Genomic DNA, 19,159 nt, shown 5'->3' with positions numbered 1-19,159 from the left:
CGGTGTAGAACACTGTGCCTGTATAGCGGTGTAGAACACTGTGCCTGTATAGAGGTGTAGAACACTGTGCCTGTATAGAGGTGTAGAACACTGTGCCTGTATAGTGGTGTAGAACACTGTGCCTGTATAGTGGTGTAGAACACTGTGCCTGTATAGCGGTGTAGAACACTGTGCCTGTATAGCGGTGTAGAACACTGTGCCTGTATAGCGGTGTAGAACACTGTCCCTGTATAGCGGTGTAGAACACTGTCCCTGTATAGCGGTGTAGAACACTGTGCCTGTATAGCGGTGTAGAACACTGTGCCTGTATAGCGGTGTAGAACACTGTGCCTGTATAGCGGTGTAGAACACTGTGCCTGTATAGAGGTGTAGAATACTGTGCCTGTATAGTGGTGTAGAACACTGTGCCTGTATAGTGGTGTAGAATACTGTGCCTGTATAGTGGTGTAGAACACTGTGCCTGTATAGTGGTGTAGAACACTGTGCCTGTATAGCGGTGTAGAACACTGTGCCTGTATAGCGGTGTAGAACACTGTGCCTGTATAGCGGTGTAGAACACTGTGCCTGTATAGCGGTGTAGAACACTGTGCCTGTATAGCGGTGTAGAACACTGTGCCTGTATAGCGGTGTAGAACACTGTGCCTGTATAGCGGTGTAGAACACTGTGCCTGTATAGCGGTGTAGAACACTGTGCCTGTATAGCGGTGTAGAACACTGTGCCTGTATAGTGGTGTAGAACACTGTGCCTTGCAGTAACACACATAGGGAGTCTGCCGTGGTAGTGAAATAATACTGTGAGTTCGTATGACATGTAGATGACAGGCATCATTCTTAGAATCACTGCACACTTCACTTATTTGGGCAGTCACAGGGCAAAAACTGACCAAACAACTGAAGTGTGAACTCAGCCTTACAGGTCGATGTTAGTGTCAGGTATAAAGTACCATGCAGTGGCCCAAGATTCTACTATAGAGTGAAGAAGCGCACTCCTTTTACACCGATTTCTACAGAACCTCTTCTGTTACACACTGAGACAAGGAGAACCCCCCTGACAGAGTTGAGAGGGTGTCAGCAGTAAGTTTCTGTTGACGTCACTGATTATTTTGCCCTTCTTCTCATCCGTCATAAAAACAACCCCCAAAAAACGGATCCTGTCTGTGGAGCATCCGCCTTCAATCGGTCAGCATTTGGTCAGTAATCCATCGGTATTGCTAAGGCAAAAAAAAAAATTGAGTTGATCCAAAACAGAGACAACACGTAAATGGAATATTTGCATGTCTTCTGTGTTTTGTACCCACTCCTGCTTTTGGCCCCTTTCACACAGGCATTGCGGATTGGGGCCGGATGCGTTCAGGGTGCGTTCAGTGAAACTCGCACTATTTTGCAAGCAAGTTCAGTCAGTTTTGTCTTGCGTTTAGTTGTTCAGTTTTATCCGCGCGGGTGCAATGTGTTTTGATGCGTTTTTCACGCGCGTGATAAAAGACTGAAGGTTTACAAACAACATCTCTTAGCAACCATCATTAAAAAACGCTTCGCACCCGCACTTGCTTGTGGATGCAATGCGTTTTTCATGCAGCCCCATTTACTTCTATTGGGCCAGGGCAGAGGAGGACATTGGCGCAGGACCCACAGCTGGAGAACATGAAGTTGGCAGTGCTGTCACCTGGCCAAGTTTTTAGTTTGGCTTGGCAGAAACCACATTTACCCAGTGGGCCGTAAAGGGCATATATTGTCATTGACTGTAGTTACAGCTCCACACATCGGTGCTACCATGCACTTTAGGAGACAACGACAGGATCAAGGACTGGACCACTTATTGTTTAACAGACGTGTGTACGACTGGTACTGACTTTTTGGAGTAGAAATAACGGCTTGGGACTCTCCACCCTAGCTCGGCACAAGCCATCAGTTCTCTAAAGGGTGCAGAGTCAACCACATGGAAAGGGAGGGAATGTAGTACCAACAACACCTTTGGATGAGTGGATGCATACTGTTGTCTTTTTGCAATCGCCTCTATGATCGATTGCTGACGGAATGACTGATGAAATGAGTGACGACGAGGGGCAGAGGCTATAGGACCAGTAGATGATGGGAAGGGAATTCAGCTCCCTTCTGCTGAGGTGGTGGAGCGTTGACTGCAGTAAAAGGAGTGCGAGCCACTGGGTGATGCAGCGGTTGCTGTGTCAGGCTGTACCACTACATTAGCACCACGGTTTTCCCATGCCACTTTATGGTGACTCTGCATGTGTTGATGCAGGACCGTGGTGAAAACATTGGCTCCCTGGCTACACTTCACCTTTTGCCCACAGATTCTGTAAATGGCCATGCTGACGTCCTCTTGATGATGACTTGATGAAAAATTGCCACAACGGCGAGTATGGCATTTTCTCCCCCACCACTCTGTGCTGACTTCCTGATACTGCTGACTCTGTGATCCCCTGCACCGCTACTTCTTTCCGGACAGGTAGGCTCCTGTGTAACGGGAAGTCTACCCCAGGCATTTTTGGCTTCTGACCTCCCACTGCTGCCACCCGGCTGGCTCATGGCCGCGCAAACTGCTACCCTCTTCTCCTGATGATGATAAAGCCCCCTCTTCATCTGTCTTCCATGTGCAATTGGCCACATCCTTGGCAACTGTCTGCATGTCAATGATGTCACCCTCACCATTCTCAGGGCCAAAGTGGAGCCAAGCCAATAGCATATAATACTTCTCGAGCTGAAGAAACAGAAAAGTACAGAGGCAGGTTGAAGACAGGTGAGGGCACATGGCCTGCTCCCGGGCCATGCCAACTAAGTGTTGTGTCAGAGGAACCCACCGACTCCTGGCTGGGGGTGTCTGATATCACGGCTGATGAAGTAGAAGACCGAGTCAACCATTCAAGGACAGCTGTGTTGCTGGTCAATACACGACTGCTAGATGACACTGGCAGCTCTGGTCTGTCACTGCGACTGCTGCTACCACCCCCTGTCAACTGTCTATCTGACAAAATGTAAATTAAAAGAAACTGCAAGCATAAAAGAGCAATAATATCAGGCCGCAATTTCATCCCAGAAACAAGGAGGAATGGATGTAGTTATATCAACTAAATACACCCCAAAACTGGTTGTATCAGACTGCACTTCAACCCCAATAACAGAAGCAAGGACTACTGGAATTATTGATGTATCAGAATGCAAACAACCTAAAATCTCTAGTAATAGATCACTTTTTCACTGTAAAATGGCGATGACCAAGCAGACTGAGACTTTATATAGGGCTGTGACATCACAGGGGCTGGTTAGCTGCTGATTGGCTGGCTGCCTGCATGCATGGGATTGTGGGTGCTCCCTTTTTTCTGGGCTTCTTACTTCCTCGTTCTAACATGTGCAGCAGCCATTTTCAAAAAAATACGCTTCCTTAGCTTGAAGCCCGAGGAAATTCGGATCTAATTCCACTTTGTCAACTGCGATTCGCTCATCTCTAGTTATGAGGTAAATAGAAAAAAACAAGCATCTAAAAATTATGCCTTAATGGGGTCAGAAGGCTCGCCCATATGACATGCACAGACCAGGAGTCTCACAACACCACCCATCTAGAAAATGAAATGTAGTCGAAGGCACGGAAGTGCGCTACATTTGCGGACAATGAAAGTAAAAGTTTTCATATAGCAGCAGAACTCTTGGATGCTTGGCCAAGAGTCTCATCCCACCAACCAGGCAACACTCTAGAAAACTTTAATTTAGGTGAAGGTGGGGAAGTGGGCCACATTTGTAGACCAACTAGAGTTAAATTTTCCATATAGTGACACCGTCTGTGCCAGATCCCAGGAGAAATCCATTTATACATGGGTCCGCATTTGAGGACCGATGAGAGTTACATTTTCCATATAGCAACAGAATCCTTGCATGCTTTGTGAAAAGTCCCACACCAACACTGCCCCGGCCAAAGGCCAGAAAAATTACATTTAGGTGAATGCGCGAAAGTGCTTTACATTTACCACAACTAAGTGATACGACAGCAACTGAAAGAGCAGCAACTTGGTCAGATGGGAGTTCAACTTGCACGTAAGCTAATTGCTGATCAAGAATAGTTTTATCATGGCCACATATTCTGTTATGGATGTCCCACGATGGAGCAGGAGAAGGAGGACAGACTTGTCCTGATTGAGAATGTTGGCCAATTCTATTTTTGCATAGGATCCGGTGATGCCACCTCGTTTGTTGCAATAGAGCTCTGATACCTATGATTGTGTTTAAACTTCAGCTTATTTCAATCCTGCAGATCTTGCACACGGCTGTGGTTTTGTGTGCCGGCCTTGTGAAGAAAACACCATATGGGCCTTGTTCACACAGAGCAAAAGGCAGCCAAGCTTGGCCTAGGCCTGGCACATTTTAGTCCTGCACCGTCAATGTCAGATGCATCACCTGTTCCCGAGCTGACCACAAAAGATGCAGATCTAACCCTGGCAGTCCTATTGAAGGTTTTGGCTGTACATTACCTTCTTTTTATTGCCACTGCAGCCACCACCCTTCTCCTCTGATGTCTCCACCTTCTCAGAGCCCAGATTCAGACACCAGGTCTTGTCCAACACACAATCATCAGCATAGTACTCAACCTCCCCTTTAGACTGTGATACATCATGGTGGGCTCCTTGGCCCCCTCCCAATTCCCTGCTCTGTATTACTGCCACTGTTGCTGCCCCCACCACCAATATTGTGACTATAGGTGCCACTATTACCACCAACAACACAGATATGCATGGTGTCCATCACCTCATACTGAACCTCCTCCTCAAGGCAGTCAACGAGCTAACTGCTCTCACACAAGACATCAAAAGGAAGACTCTTGGCGAAGTGTCTATCTGCCGAAGTGTGTGGTGTTTAGTTGCCTCTTCTTAGGAAAAAAGAAGGCGCTCCACTAGAAGGGGCCAGTGAATATGGAGAGCATGCACTGAACTGCGGCCTACTACCTCTGTGCAGATAGCTGATTCTGCTACTACCTGCATTCTTTTACATTTAGAACCCTTCCATTTTCCAGACATTTGGCCTAATGTGCACAGTCACACAAAGTATGGAACTGTTTGCAAGTCTATTTTCTGGAACTAAAAGACAAAGTGGCACAATAAGATGTCCTTATGTTTCCACAAACACGCTGAAGACACTGGTACCAGTCTTCCTTGCAGTTGCTGAGCATGTGTGGCAAAAAAAGAGAAAAGGGGCTCATAGGGTAGTATGAAATTGAAAGGATGTTAAAGGCCAGAAACTGCCAATAGTTGTGCTCACCTTTTGGCCTTGTGCATACGTAGGTACCAAACTCGTGAGGGCAAAAGGTCGGTGCTGCCGGTATCTCTCATTCCTCGTGGGTGGAGTGGCCGGTTCTCCAGAGGAGTGATATATAGAACACAATAGGGGGATGTGCACTGCGATAGTGCACAAAGTATGATACCTCTTGGCGCAAAAACCATGACCTCAAGGGAGGTACAGTCATGTGAAAAAATTAGGACACCCTTTGAAAGCATGTGGTTTTTTGTAACATTTTTAATAAAAGGTTATTTCATCTCCGTTTCAACAATACAGAGAGATTAAAGTAATCTGACTAAACAAAGAAAACTGAAGAAAAGTCTTTTCAAGATCTTCTGTAAATGTCATTCTACAAAAATGCCTATTCTAACTGAGGAAAAAGATAGGACACCCTTGCCCCTAATAGCGAGTGTTACCTCCTTTGGCTGAAATAACTGCAGTGAGACGGTTCTTGTAGCCATCTACCAGTCTTCGACATCGGTCTGAGGAAATTTTACCCCACTCCTCAATGCAGAACTTTTTCAGCTGTGAGATGTTTGAGGGGTTTCTTGCACGTACAGCCCTTTTCAAGTCACCCCACAGCATCTCAATGGGATTCAAATCTGGACTTTGACTTGGCCATTCCAGGACTCTCCATTTCTTCTTTTTCAGCCAATCTTTGGTTGATTTACTAGTATGTTTTGGGTCATTGTCATGTTGCATGGTCCAGTTCCGCTTCAGCTTTAATTTTCTAACTGATGGTCTCACATGTTCTTCAAGCACCTTCTGATACACAGTAGAATTCATAGTGGATTCTATGATGGTGAGCTGACCAGGTCCTGCTGCAGCAAAGCAGCCCCAAACCATGACACTTCCACCTCCATGCTTCACAGTTGGTATGAGGTTCTTTTCTTGGAATGCTGCGTTTGGTTTACGCCAAACATGTCCTCTGCTGTTGTGTCCAAATAATTCAATTTTGGACTCATCTGTCCAAAGAACATTATTCCAGAAGTCCTGGTCTTTGTCAACTTTATCTCTGGCAAATGTCAGTCTGGCCTCGATGTTTCTCTTGGAAAGCAAAGGTTTCCTCCTTGCACACCTCCCATGCAAGTTAAACTTGTACAGTCTCTTTCTGATTGTAGAGGCATGTACTTCTACATCAACAGTAGCCAGAGCCTGCTGTAGTTCTCGAGATGACACTTTAGGGTTTTTGGAGACCTCTTTTAGCATCTTGCGGTCTGCTCTTGGGGTGAACTTGCTGGGGCGACCAGTCCTGGGCATGTTGGCAGTTGTTTTGAAAGCCCTCCACTTGTAGACTATCTTCCGGACAGTGGAATGGCTGATTTCAAAATCTTTTGAGATCTTTTTAAATCCCTTCCCAGACTCATAGGCTGCTACAATCTTTTTTCTGAAGTCCTCTGACAGCTCTTTTGCTCTCACCATGGTGCTCACTCTCACTTCAACAGTCAGGAGCACACCAAACTAAATGTCTGAGGTTTAAATAGGGCAAGCCTCATTCAACATGCAGAGTAACGATCTACTAATTATGTGCACCTGGTGTGATATACCTGTGTGAGATCTGAGCCAATTTAAGAGGGAATACATGTGAGGGTGTCCTATCTTTTTCCTCAGTTAGAATAGGCATTTTTGTAGAATGACATTTACAGAAGATCTTGAAAAGACTTTTCTTCAGTTTTCTTTGTTTAGTTGGATTACTTTAATCTCTCTGTATTGTTGAAACGGAGATGAAATAACCTTTTATTAAAAATGTTACAAAAAACCACATGCTTTCAAAGGGTGTCCTAATTTTTTCACATGACTGTATATAGATTATTTTTCTTTATTAATTGGTGATAAGCGACAACGCGCTTCTGAGTCAATATACTCCTTTCTCAAGTCAAAAAGAACACAAAGTTGGTACAAAATGACATACAACAATGAAGTATATATGATAAAAATATATGTAAAAGAAATAGAAAAAATTAAATGTGTATATATAAACATAAAAATTAGGAGGTAATGATGGATGATAAATAATATAATATAACATATAAATAAATAAAAACATTTTGTTACATGAATTTTAAAGTAGAACCTATAAAATGATATGGTCAAATATAATTCATATGTGAACGTACAATAGATGATGGGATAAATGTATGGGCTAAATGTCATATATGTACTACGTACGAAGCCCTTTGGGTTCTTAATAATAATATATGATATTTAAGTTAGATAATTGATATCAGTGTCACATGTTTTGGTGGAGTTTATATTATATTCCAGATGGGACCACTGTGATTTATATGAAAATCTTGGGGTAGTGGAGGCTGTGGAACAGTTTCGTACAGGCAAAATACTGAGGAAAATGAAGAGAATAGTGCAGCCAGCCAGAACCGCAGGGGCGACACGTGAGGTGCACGGTGGGCCGGTGAGGGGCCAGTAATAACACAGTTCATCGGTTACTCACGGTTAGCAGAAAGCCTCCCGGGGCCGGCAGCTCAGTGTTGAGGAGGACAGCACGAAATCCTCTGGGGCACGCTCTGTGGTAGGGAAGCACCAGCCTAGATGGAGGTCGAGGTGCCCTTGGTGGCAGTGGTGTTTAGGGTGCTTGAGGCGGCTGGGTCCCTTGGTGTTATTTGTCGTGACGCCAGTACCGTTAATGGTGGTACAACCAGTTGTAAGAATGAAGTAGACAGTGGTAGGATACAACTCACAGCTTTTACTGATGTTGGCTCCAGTTGTAGCATATACATCCAGCCAGAATACAGTCTTTTGCAATTTAGAGGGATTCTGTTGATCCACTGTTAATGGGTTTAGCTTAGCTTGTAGGTTCTGTATCAGTATTTCTGGTAGGTTACTTTGCTTCAGGTCCCTAGTAAACCACAGTAATTTGGTGAGGTTGCCTGTAATGCTTATTGGTATGCTTAATCCTATTATTTCTGTATCTTCCAAGCCCTTGAACATGTAGCTAATCTTAAGAAATGGCTGTTATCACCGATGTCTCTCTTTAGCTTGGTTCTTCTTCTTCCAGGGACGAAAACGCTATCCTCTGGTTGTAGGATGTAGGAACTAAAAGGATCACAGAAGGAAAACGCTCTCCTGCGCTTCATACCTTGGCTCTACCTCATTTCTGCAGCTGGCTTCACCCACTACTCCGTGGTGTGTAGCCTCAGCTTAACAACGCACTCTGCTCTTCACTAACCTCCTAATCTCCCAGCCCATTCCACTAGGCCTGACCTAAGTATTTATATGACCTAAGTACTATCCCCATCTGGTGGTGGGATGTATAAATTACACCAGACCAGCCTATGAACAGGGATACAACAGGTGTTGTAGTACAAAATGACATGCAAGATGAAAATGCAGTTTCACAGTGATTTTGCAGTTCCCACGTGTCCTGAGCGGGACGCTGCAATAGTACAGGATGAGATAATAAACGATTGTTCAAAATGAAGGCCATAATACAACATAAATAAGAGTCCTGAGATATAACTATGGAAAATAAAGGGGGAGGGAAAATTCATGGTGGTACCTGTATGATCCGTGCTTGTGCAGATGACGCGGCTTCTCACGTGTGTGAGAACGTGCGCCTACAAGAAATAGTCAGAGGGAGAGAGGTGGGGTCTTAGATTGACTGCCAGCCGGCCCGGGGGATCGGGGATGTCATTTTATGTATAGAGAACGCGCACTGTGCGTGCGCAGCGGTTGGCTCCGGAGGAGGAGGGGCGGGGCCTGGGATTGACAGCCGCCCGGCCCGAGGGTTCAGGGCTCACATATGTTGCGTGCGCTAGTGGACCCTGCAGCTAGCTCAGGAAAGAACGGTGTCCGGACATGATTGACAGGACTGCTGGGAATAGGGTGTGGTGATGAAATAAATTGTCTGAATCAATGTGAATAACAACATATGGGCATTGATATTTGCCGAATCGTCAATTAATGTGAATAACAACATATGGACATTAATATCCATTAAACCACCGTCCAAAAAATAACACAGATGGATATATCAGTTTGGCCAATTATTGTATTTTAATTTATTTTTATGTGTGAGCTCCTCATATTATAAGCCTGGATCACCAATTCATGTATTTTTAATATTTTAATATATGTTTTTATATAGGATGAATTAATAAATTACAGGAGATGTTTGAGAGCCAGTCATATTAGTGGATTACTTGTAGCATTTGGTACCGTGGGGTGAACGGTAGACTGGGCTTTAAAATAAAATAAAAATGGAAATAAACTAAAATAAAATGAAAAGTCTGGAATAATAAATAGATAGAATGAAATTATGGTGCCGGGGGTTGGGGACTGGAGGATATGGGGTATAGGGAGGAAATGGGGTATGGGGGGTACAGGGGAATCTTTGATTTGCGAAGGACAACCGTGGCCATGGGATAATGAAGAGATGGGAAGATGGGGACGGATAGGGCGGGGGGGGGGACATAGTAATGGGGGACGCGGGAAAATTTTGATCTTATGGATTGGAGATATTGGGAACTTGATGTTCAGTGAAGGAAGGGTATGAGGATATTTTTTAATAAAAATTATAGAATAATGGTTAGAGGGTGTAGCACGGTTTCGGAATATTAGGGCCGTGTGGCGAGTTGATGAAGGGTCAATTAGAAACAATTGCTCTCAAAGGATTTATTTAGGCCATATGGTTCTATTGTTTGCATCTTAAATATCCAAAATATTTATTTACGTCTCAATTTCTGGTTACGATTAGCCAGGGTAACAGGAATTTGTTCGATTGGTGTTATAGAGAGATTTGCGGGATCCTTGTTTGAGCTTGAAGAAAATGTCTGGATACTCCATGTTTGGTATAATCATTCGTTATGTTCCAGCAATGTTTATTCATTCTTTCCCGCAGGGTTAGGGTGGTATGGCCTATGTACTGTAGTCCACATCTACATTCCAACAAATAAATAAGGTAAGTGGAGGAACAGTTTAGAAAGTATTTAATTGCGATAATAGTAGTATTACTTGAAAATGTTGTGGCCCGGGAAGATATATTTAGGCAACATTTGCACTGACGATGTCCGCACCTATAACTCCCAAATAATTTGGGGAATAGATTGGTGGGATGTGGTGTGTTTTTTTGAGGCCGTAATCTACTTGGAGCAATAAGATTTTTGATGGTTTGAGCCCTTCTGAAGGTAATTTTGGGTCTTGTTTGAATATGTTTTTTTTTTTAAAAAGGGATCCGCTTGTAGGATGGGCCAATGTTTGTTAAGGATGTTCCGCAGGGTATTATGGTTGATGTTATATGTGGTGATAAAATTGGATTTAAAATTTTCAGCAGTCTTTGGATCATTCTGTTCGGGTTTTTCGGGAGGCGAGTATGTTCTTGTGCCCGCTCGTAGGCCGCCTCTATGACCTTATTGGGATGCCCTTTATTTTGAAATCTCCTCTTGATGGTCTGGCTCTGGTGTCCGAAATCTTCATCATTCATGCAGTTTCTGCGGATTCGCTTAAACTGGCAAAACTGAATATTATTTTTCCATTTTTTGTGATGGGCACTTTGATAATCCAAGTAGCTATTGCTGTCTACTTTCTTAAAGAATGTTTTGGTCTCTATAGATTTTCCTTTAGAGGAGAGGACCACATCTAAATATTCTATGGCTACTTTAGAATAGTTAGCCGTAAACGTAAGGTTGAAGGTATTATTATTCACATGTGAAGTGGAATTGCTGACATCATTCAAGTTTTCGTTCCAAATTATTAGCAGATCATCAATGTACCACCTGTAAAATATCAATTTGTTGCGCCAAGGGTGTTCGTTATAAAGGAATTGTTCTTCAAAAAATCAGATATATAAATTTGCAAAACTTGGCGCGAAACGCGTGCCCATCGCGGTCCCTTTTGTTTGCTTGCATATTTTGTTTTCAAACGTGAAGATATTGTGGTTTAAAATGACGTTTATTGCATCCAGTATAAATTGACTTTGTGCGTCAGGTAGGGTACTATCTCATTGTAAGTAGTGTTGTGTGGCATTGATTTCTGCTATACGTGGGATGTTGGAGTATAAAGCTGAGACATCTAATGTTGCCCAAATGTAGGACTCTTTCCACTCCACTTCCTTGAGGAGGGAAATTAGACTTGCAGAATTCTTTAGATATGAGGGTAGTTCCATTACATACTTCCATAGTAGAATGTCTATGTAATGAGACAAATTGCAGGTTAGGGAAGAGATGCCGGAGATGATCGGTCTCCCTGGTGGGTTAGTAATGGATTTGTGTACCTTGGGTAGGTGACAAAATAAAGCTAGATTCGGGTGATCCACAAAGATATACTCTTTTTCCTTCTTAGATAATAATATCTGTTGGTTCTCAGCTGCTTCCAACAGATTTATACATTTTTTGGCGTCCTCTTTTAATGGGTTGACTGCCAAGATTTCGTAGTATTCTTCATCTCCCAGGATTCTGTGGGCTTCAGCTATATAATCACTTTTGTCCTGGATCACAATGCCACCTCCTTTGTCAGCACTTCTAATGATGATGGACTCGTTAGTGATAAGATTCTTTAGGGCATTCTTTTCTTTTTTGCTGAGGTTAATAGGAATGCTCAGGTTTTTGTTGTTGGTCCTAAGGTCTTTTGTCACGAGGGCGGAGAACGTTTCTATGTGGCTCCCTCTATGATGAATATGGTTGTATGTAGATTTCAGTTTGAATTCATTAAATTTGCCTATAAGGCAAAATGAGAGGCCTTTTTGTAAAAGGCTAGTCTCTACATCACTTAGTGTGTGTGAAGACAGATTGAAAATTCAGACTAATGTGTCTTCTTGTTTCTCTTCGGACTCATAGTGCTCATCAGTGGTCCCAGAGTAGAGGGTGCGGTAGGAATGGGCTTAGGATGGTGGGTAAAGGGAATTGTAGAAGGGTCAAAGGTACAGTTAGATGAGGTATGTACTCCAGAGACGGCGCTGTGATGTTTATTGGTATGGTGAACAGGTTTATTTTGGGGTTTCTTCCTATTTCTGTTGAGGAAAACGTTCCTTTGTTGGTATTTTTTGGTGGTGTCCCGATCATATGGACGTATTGATGTCAGATGCATGTTAGGCATGTTTGTGAACTTCTTAAAAGTTGAATCAGTATATTGAGTGAGTGGGATATGGATCGGGCTATATTCTGTAATGGTAACGTGGGTGGATGGGGATCAAGCGTATGTTGGTTGTTCGATCTATTTAACAAAAGTTTTATGTTATTTGTTCGGAAATCTGTCCTATCTCTGTTTAGTTTGGTAGATTTCGTTTCTATTGTTTCTTTTTTTGCATTAAAGGACTCTAGTGGTTATAAGCCAATCAAATTTGATGAAATCATTATGTGTTGCATATTGGGCTATATTGGCCACTTGTGCATCTATCGGTATTTTTAGTGTATCACATAGTTGTTTGCGTTTGGTATACAGTCTATCTAACATACCACCGGCACATGTAAGCATATAATTGTCCAATTCCTTAGTAAAGATGGGGTCATTTTTAAATGCACTTTTAAATCTTAATCTTAGGCTCCTTCGGGACCAGATCTTCTTTCAGGTATATTTCTAAAAGCAGTTAGTCCATGTGGTGTTTGTGGCAGGCGCAGCACTATGAAGTGCCTTTTGCACTGTGGCATTAGAAGAATTTTGGCATCTCTGACTTTTAGTCTAACCAGACTGTCTATTACTCTGTAATTCCTCTAGCGTCGTTCTATGGAAACAGTAGGTTTAAAGAGCACACCAAATGCTTGAAATAACTTCTTTATTAACTTCAACTTTTCTTTATATAACACTGCTGCCTCCACAGCAGATAGTCCATGTTCATAACACATGTTGAAATCTATCACAAAATAGCAGTATGATTAAGATGGTGGTTCAACTGTTGGATATATTTCTCTCTTGAGTATCTGTACTCTCACTTTAAGTTATTTAAGCACTTTATGATCTCTCTGAGAGGTATATCTGAGGTCTAACTAATAGTTCTGCTTGCTCAACTTGGTTTGCAGTTTGCAGTATGCAATTTCTTATGATCTGGTATGAGCAGTTCGCAGTTTGTATGCAATGTGTATGGAATCTGGTTTGTATGCTTGCAATTTGTAGCTTGCAATTTGGTGGAACTGTAAGTAAACACAGTTTAAGTAACTGTAAGTAAACACACTGGTTCAGTATACAGTTCTAATCACAATACTAACAATATGAACATTATATAACTGCTCTAAATCCCTATTTTGGCCTCTTGTTCCCATAAAACTGGACTCTGACTGGAACTGTGTTTCTGTTCAGCTCCACTTTCTGGTGAGTAATGATTCTAGCAGCTCCTGCTAGGGGAATTCCCAGACAGGCTGTGTGTGAGGCTGGTTGTGATTGGTCTACATTCTTGCCCAGCAACAACAGATTAACACTATGCTTTCTGTTGTTTCTGCTGTATCACTGAGCTTACCTTACATTACAAAATGAATCGTAAAGGCATATTATCTTTTTTCTGCTTCTGTGAACCCAAAATATAACAGTTATATGACATCCAAAATATGATGTCACAGTAAATAACTCTGCTTTTGGCTTTAGCACATAAACATACGAACTGTATTAAGGCTATTGGCAGGTCTAGCTGTATACACATATAAGCTATACTAGCAACCTATTACAGGTCCTAGCTAGCCAGCTACACTCCCACCAAAATTACCTATAAATCTATGTTCTTAGTAATAGGATTTGAACATAAATTTGAGGAATTTTCCATCAGGTTCTGAACTTCCAAGTGTCTTTTATCACTCTCAAGTAGAACAACTAACTTCTGTATAGGACGTTCCAACTTGAGTGGAGTAGTGTGACTTTTTTTCTTTTTTATCAAGTTTTGAGTCTCCTATTTGTAACAACACTCTTCTTACTAGTTTGTCTTCATCCTTTTGAACTTCTAGAACTTCCATTGACTTCTAGGTAAATCTTCTTCCTTTACTAACACTATGTCACCAACTTGGACATTTCTTCTGGGTGTTTGCCATTTACTTCTTAGCATAAGATTGGCTAAGTACTCTTTCCTCCATCTATTCCAAAACTGTTTAGATAGATATTGAACTCTTCGCCATCTCCTTCTGGCATATAAATCCTCTTTGGTTAACTTGCCAGGCGGGGGCTGTATGTAATCAGACTTAAGGTGAAGTAGATGGTTGGGAGTTAAAGGGTCCAAAATTGTTGGATCGTTGATGTTATCAACTGTAAGTGGACGACTATTAACAATAGACATTAGTTCATAGAATAGGGTCCTAAGTGAAACATCAACTATTCTTCTGGCGTTCCTTTTCAACACTGAACTTAACACATTTCTCACAGTTATGATTTGTCTTTCCCAAACTCCTCCTGTATGGCTTGTATGTGGAGCATTTATATGAAAATCACATTGATAAAGAAAAAGTAACTGAGTATTTGTTTGAGAAACAATCTCTTTTAGCGCTTTCTTCAATTCATTCTTTGCACTGACAAAATTAGATCCTTGGTCGGATCTAAGCTCTCTGGCGGTACCCCTAATGGCTATGTAACATCTTTCTTAAGGCGATAAATGCGTCAGTTGACATATCCTGTAACATTTCCTGGTGAATTGCTCTGGAGCTCAGACATGTAAATATTAGTCCATATCTCTTGTACTACTTGCGGTTCTGTTTGGTAATGAATGGGCCAAAACAATTCATTCCGCTATAAAGAAATGGTGGTGATGGGTTTACACGATCTGCCAGTAAATCTGCCATTTTTTGCTCTTCGGTAGGTCTACATGCCTTTCTGCAGACTACACATTTGCTATAACTTTGCTTCCTTTCACAATCCAGTAACCACCTTCTCTCAAACAGCTTTTGGTAAAGCTTCTTCCTTGATGCAAGGATATGTTGTGGTAGTGATAATCAATCTTGTGAAGGTAGAGTTTTTGGGTAGAATTGCTGGATGCCTCACTCTGCTAGGTAACAATGCATTTTCCAGTCTCCCTCCCACCTTCAGTATACCATCCTGCAGAACAAGATTAAGCTTGTACAATGGGTAGTTGTTTGAAAGCCTTTTAGGTTCTTGACTAAGTCGCTTCAACTCTTCACTGTATAATCTCTGTTGAATGAGTCTTATGACTGTTTCTTCAGCTTTCATTCTTTCTTCTACATTCAACAATTCCTTTATCTGATTCCCTTTGACAAACATTGAATTTGAGCTACTTTGTTTATGACCATATTCCATTTTGAACATCTGGATAGTATTTCAAGTATGTCATCTTGATACATGGCAGCAGTTCTCAATGTTTGTACAACTTTTACTTCTGGATCACCCATAGACAATTCTGTGTAACCTTTACTGGGCGTGACTTCCTTTTCCCAAAGGAACTCTGGACCTGTGTATCTTTTCTTCTCCTATCACTCTGATGTGGGAGCACTGACCATAACCATAACTACTGGCATCTGAAAAGTGATGAAGTTCTATTTTCTTGTACTTTCCGAAATCATGAGGTACAAAACATCTGGGTATCCGAACTTCTCTCAAGTTTTGCAAGTTTCTTATCCATCTCTCCCACCTTGGCCTCAAATTTTCAGGTATGGGCTCATCCCATCCCAACTTCCGTCTGCATAATTCTTGTAGTATTTCTTATGATCCGAGGATTACTGGGGCCAAGAATCCTAATGGATCAAATATAGAAGCCACTGCGGAAAGAATGGTTCGTCTAGTTACAACTTTCTCTTCAATAGATACTTCAAAGAAGAACTTGTTCTCTACATTCCATCCCAATCCAAGTACGTTCTGAACTGGAAGATGATCATAATTGAGATCTACATTCTTCATTGCTGCTGCACGTTCCGAGTCACTGATGGATTCCAGTACCTGTCTGTTGTTTAAGATTAATTTGTGAAGGTGCAGGTTTCCTCTTGCGCATAACTCTTGGCTTTCTTTTACTAGTTTGATTGCAGATTCTGTGGACGCTAGACTTATGAGAACATCATCTACATAAAAGTTTTTCTTCAGAAAATTTGCTGCTGATGGGCAATCCTTTTCATTCTGATTAGCCAGGTTCTTCATACCATAATTGTCGCAACCTGGAGATGATGCTGCTCCAAACAAGTGTACTTTCATTCTGGATTTTGCTGGCTCTGAATCTGTATTTCAGTCCTCCCACCATAGAAACCTCAGGCAGTCTCTATCTTCATTCTTCACATTAAACTGGTGGAACATCTTTTTAACGTCACACATGACCGCTACGGGATACTTTCTGAATTTACAGAGTACTCCAGGCAGAGTGTTTGTAAGATCTGGTCCTTTTAGTAGATAATCATTCAGTGCAACACCATTGTACTTTGCTGAGCAATCAAATACTACTCTAATCTTATCTGGTTTCTTTGAGTGGTAGACATCTTGATGTGGGATGTAGCACACTTCTCCTTCTTTAGGTTGGTTATCAACTTTCTCTGCATGTCCTTCTTCAAGGATGCCTTTCATGAATTTCAAATAATCCTGCTTAAATTTGGGATCTCTTCCCATCTGTCATGGTCTTACCTTCTGCTGTTCTCCTTCGTTTGACATGTGCTGGCGGCCATCTTGGTTTCTGGGTTTCTTGTAGCCTCCCACCCTGCGGCTTCTCCTTCCCACTGGGAGGAGCTGGATGCCTAGCTCATATATATAGGAGGTCTGTGGCTTCAGTTCCTTGCTTGGTCCTCCTGTGTTCACATGCTTCTAAGACTGCTGCTGCTTCTGGTTCCTGATCCTGGCTTCGTCTGACTACCCCGCTGGTTCCTGATCCTGGCTTCGTCTGACTACCCTGCTGGTTCCTGATCCAGGCTTCGTCTGACTACCCTTCTGGTTCCTGACCTCTGGCTTCCCAAGACCCTGCTTCGGTTTAGCCATCCGTTTGGACTTTTGCTTACAGCTTGATTTTAAATAAAGCCTTCTTATTTCCACTTATCTCTTGTTGTACGTCTGGTTCATGGTTCCATGACACCATCTTTTTCTTCAAACATTTAAATCTTGCTAGGGCAAGATTTCTGTTATTTGGCAGACGAGGTCGCTCTCTTAAAGGTAAGGGCATTTCAAAATGACCTTGTTTATTCTGCTGAATACTTTCTTCTAGAGTTTGTACGAACTTTATGTCTTCTTAAGATACACTCTTTTCTTTAGAACTTATGTCTGCAAAGTCGGATTCAAGGATCTTAAATTACTTTCGCTGGACTTACAGTTGGTAACTCTTGGACCGATATTCGATGACACAATCCTGTCACCTGTCTTGAGTTTGCGATCTGCTGTTTTCCTCCAACAACACCCCATCCTAGATCAGTTTGAACAGCGTAGGGTTCACCCTCCTCTCCTGTGATTACCTTTCGTGGTAACAAGACTTCGGGACAATCATAGCCTTTTAACAGTCCAACACCAAACTCCTTCAGCGGGGACATTTCATGAGATATGACAGATAGGTGCTCCCATTTATTGTCTGTTTCACAGGTAGGTATGCGATCTCGATCTAGAGGTATATAGTCTTTTGTATAAGCCGGAGGTAGATCTAATGTGCAGTTTGAATGAGGTCCTCTAACTTTCAGTGCTTTGACTGTTCACTAATGTGTCTCTCCCTGTCATTGTGGGGAGTTTGAGCGTCACTGGTTCTGTAGCCACTTGTAATTTCTTGCAGATTTCTTGATCAATGAAGGTGACATCATTCCGGGCATCCAGTAGCGCATAAGCATATACCTTCTTGTTCCTCCTTTTAAGATTTAATATGCACACTGGTACAACCATTGATGTTCCATTGCTTTCTCCTTCTCTTACTCTGCAAGAGAATACTGATACTTTCTTTCCTTCCTCAGTATCTTTAGGTATTAAGGATTTATCTTTCTTTGGAAGTTCTTCATGTAGTGGTGTAGGATGGCGTCCTTTGCAAACGCTGCATGTGGCCTTTTTCTTACTCTCCTTAGTAACATGGCCTTTTCTTAGACATCCAAAACACAGTTGGTTATCCAGTACAATTTTTTTTCTTTTTATCTGGGGACTTCTCCTTCAATTGTTGGCACTTATGTATGGAGTGGTTCTCTCCACAGAATAAACATTTGAAGGTAGTATGAAGATTTGTCGGTTCTGTCTCTCTACTGATCCCAGTAGTCACTTTGGACTTGCTCTCGTAGGTATCTGGACCTTTAGCTGCTGTGTTGGTTGCAAAGCTAGTTGCTCTTGCGCTTCTTATATCTCTCACAGGCCTTTCTTCTAAGGATTTTAAGACTTAAGATGCTGTTACTGGATAACATGCTGTCCGTGCTTCCTTATTGATGAACTCAGAGAACTCTTTAAAACTTGGGAAGTCCTTTCCTAGATCTAACTGTTCAGTCACTTAGCGATTCGATCTAGAAGCCACTTCTTCAGGTAGCTTAGTAAGCATCCTGTGGTTTTCTAGATAATCATTCAGTACTTCTAGTCCTCGTGGGATGGCATTGCTGCATGCTTGCAGAAAGTTACTATACTTTTGGCGTTTGAAGTGTTCTCTATGACCTATTTTAGGCCAGTTATTCAGTTTCTCTCTAAAGGCTCTTTGTACTAAGAAAGGATGACCATATCTTGCATAAAATTTTTCCCAAGCTTGTTTGTAGGCTTCTTCATCTTTTCTATAGAAGTTACCTTCAAGAACTTCCTTGGCTTCTCCACCAACGTATCTCTGAAGGTAGAATAACTTGTCAACTGGACTGAAGGAATAGAATCATCCGGTTCTATTTTCTCACTTTGTTCTGAATTAGGTGAGTCCTTTTCTTTATCTTTTCCGGTAGAGAAAGAGGGTAAATCCACACACCTTTTTCCTAACACTGGACTAGGCCTCTCTTTGTCTTTCTGAGCAGGGATGGAAGGATAATGACTTATTTCCTCACTAAGTGCTGGAGATTTCATTTCATTCTCCTGGGAGTATGTTGGAAAGGAGGAG

Source organism: Bufo gargarizans, chromosome 3, assembly GCF_014858855.1.
Source record: "Bufo gargarizans isolate SCDJY-AF-19 chromosome 3, ASM1485885v1, whole genome shotgun sequence".
In the NCBI taxonomy this organism is placed as follows: Eukaryota; Metazoa; Chordata; class Amphibia; order Anura; family Bufonidae; genus Bufo; species Bufo gargarizans.
Note: the sequence above shows the minus strand (reverse complement) of the source record.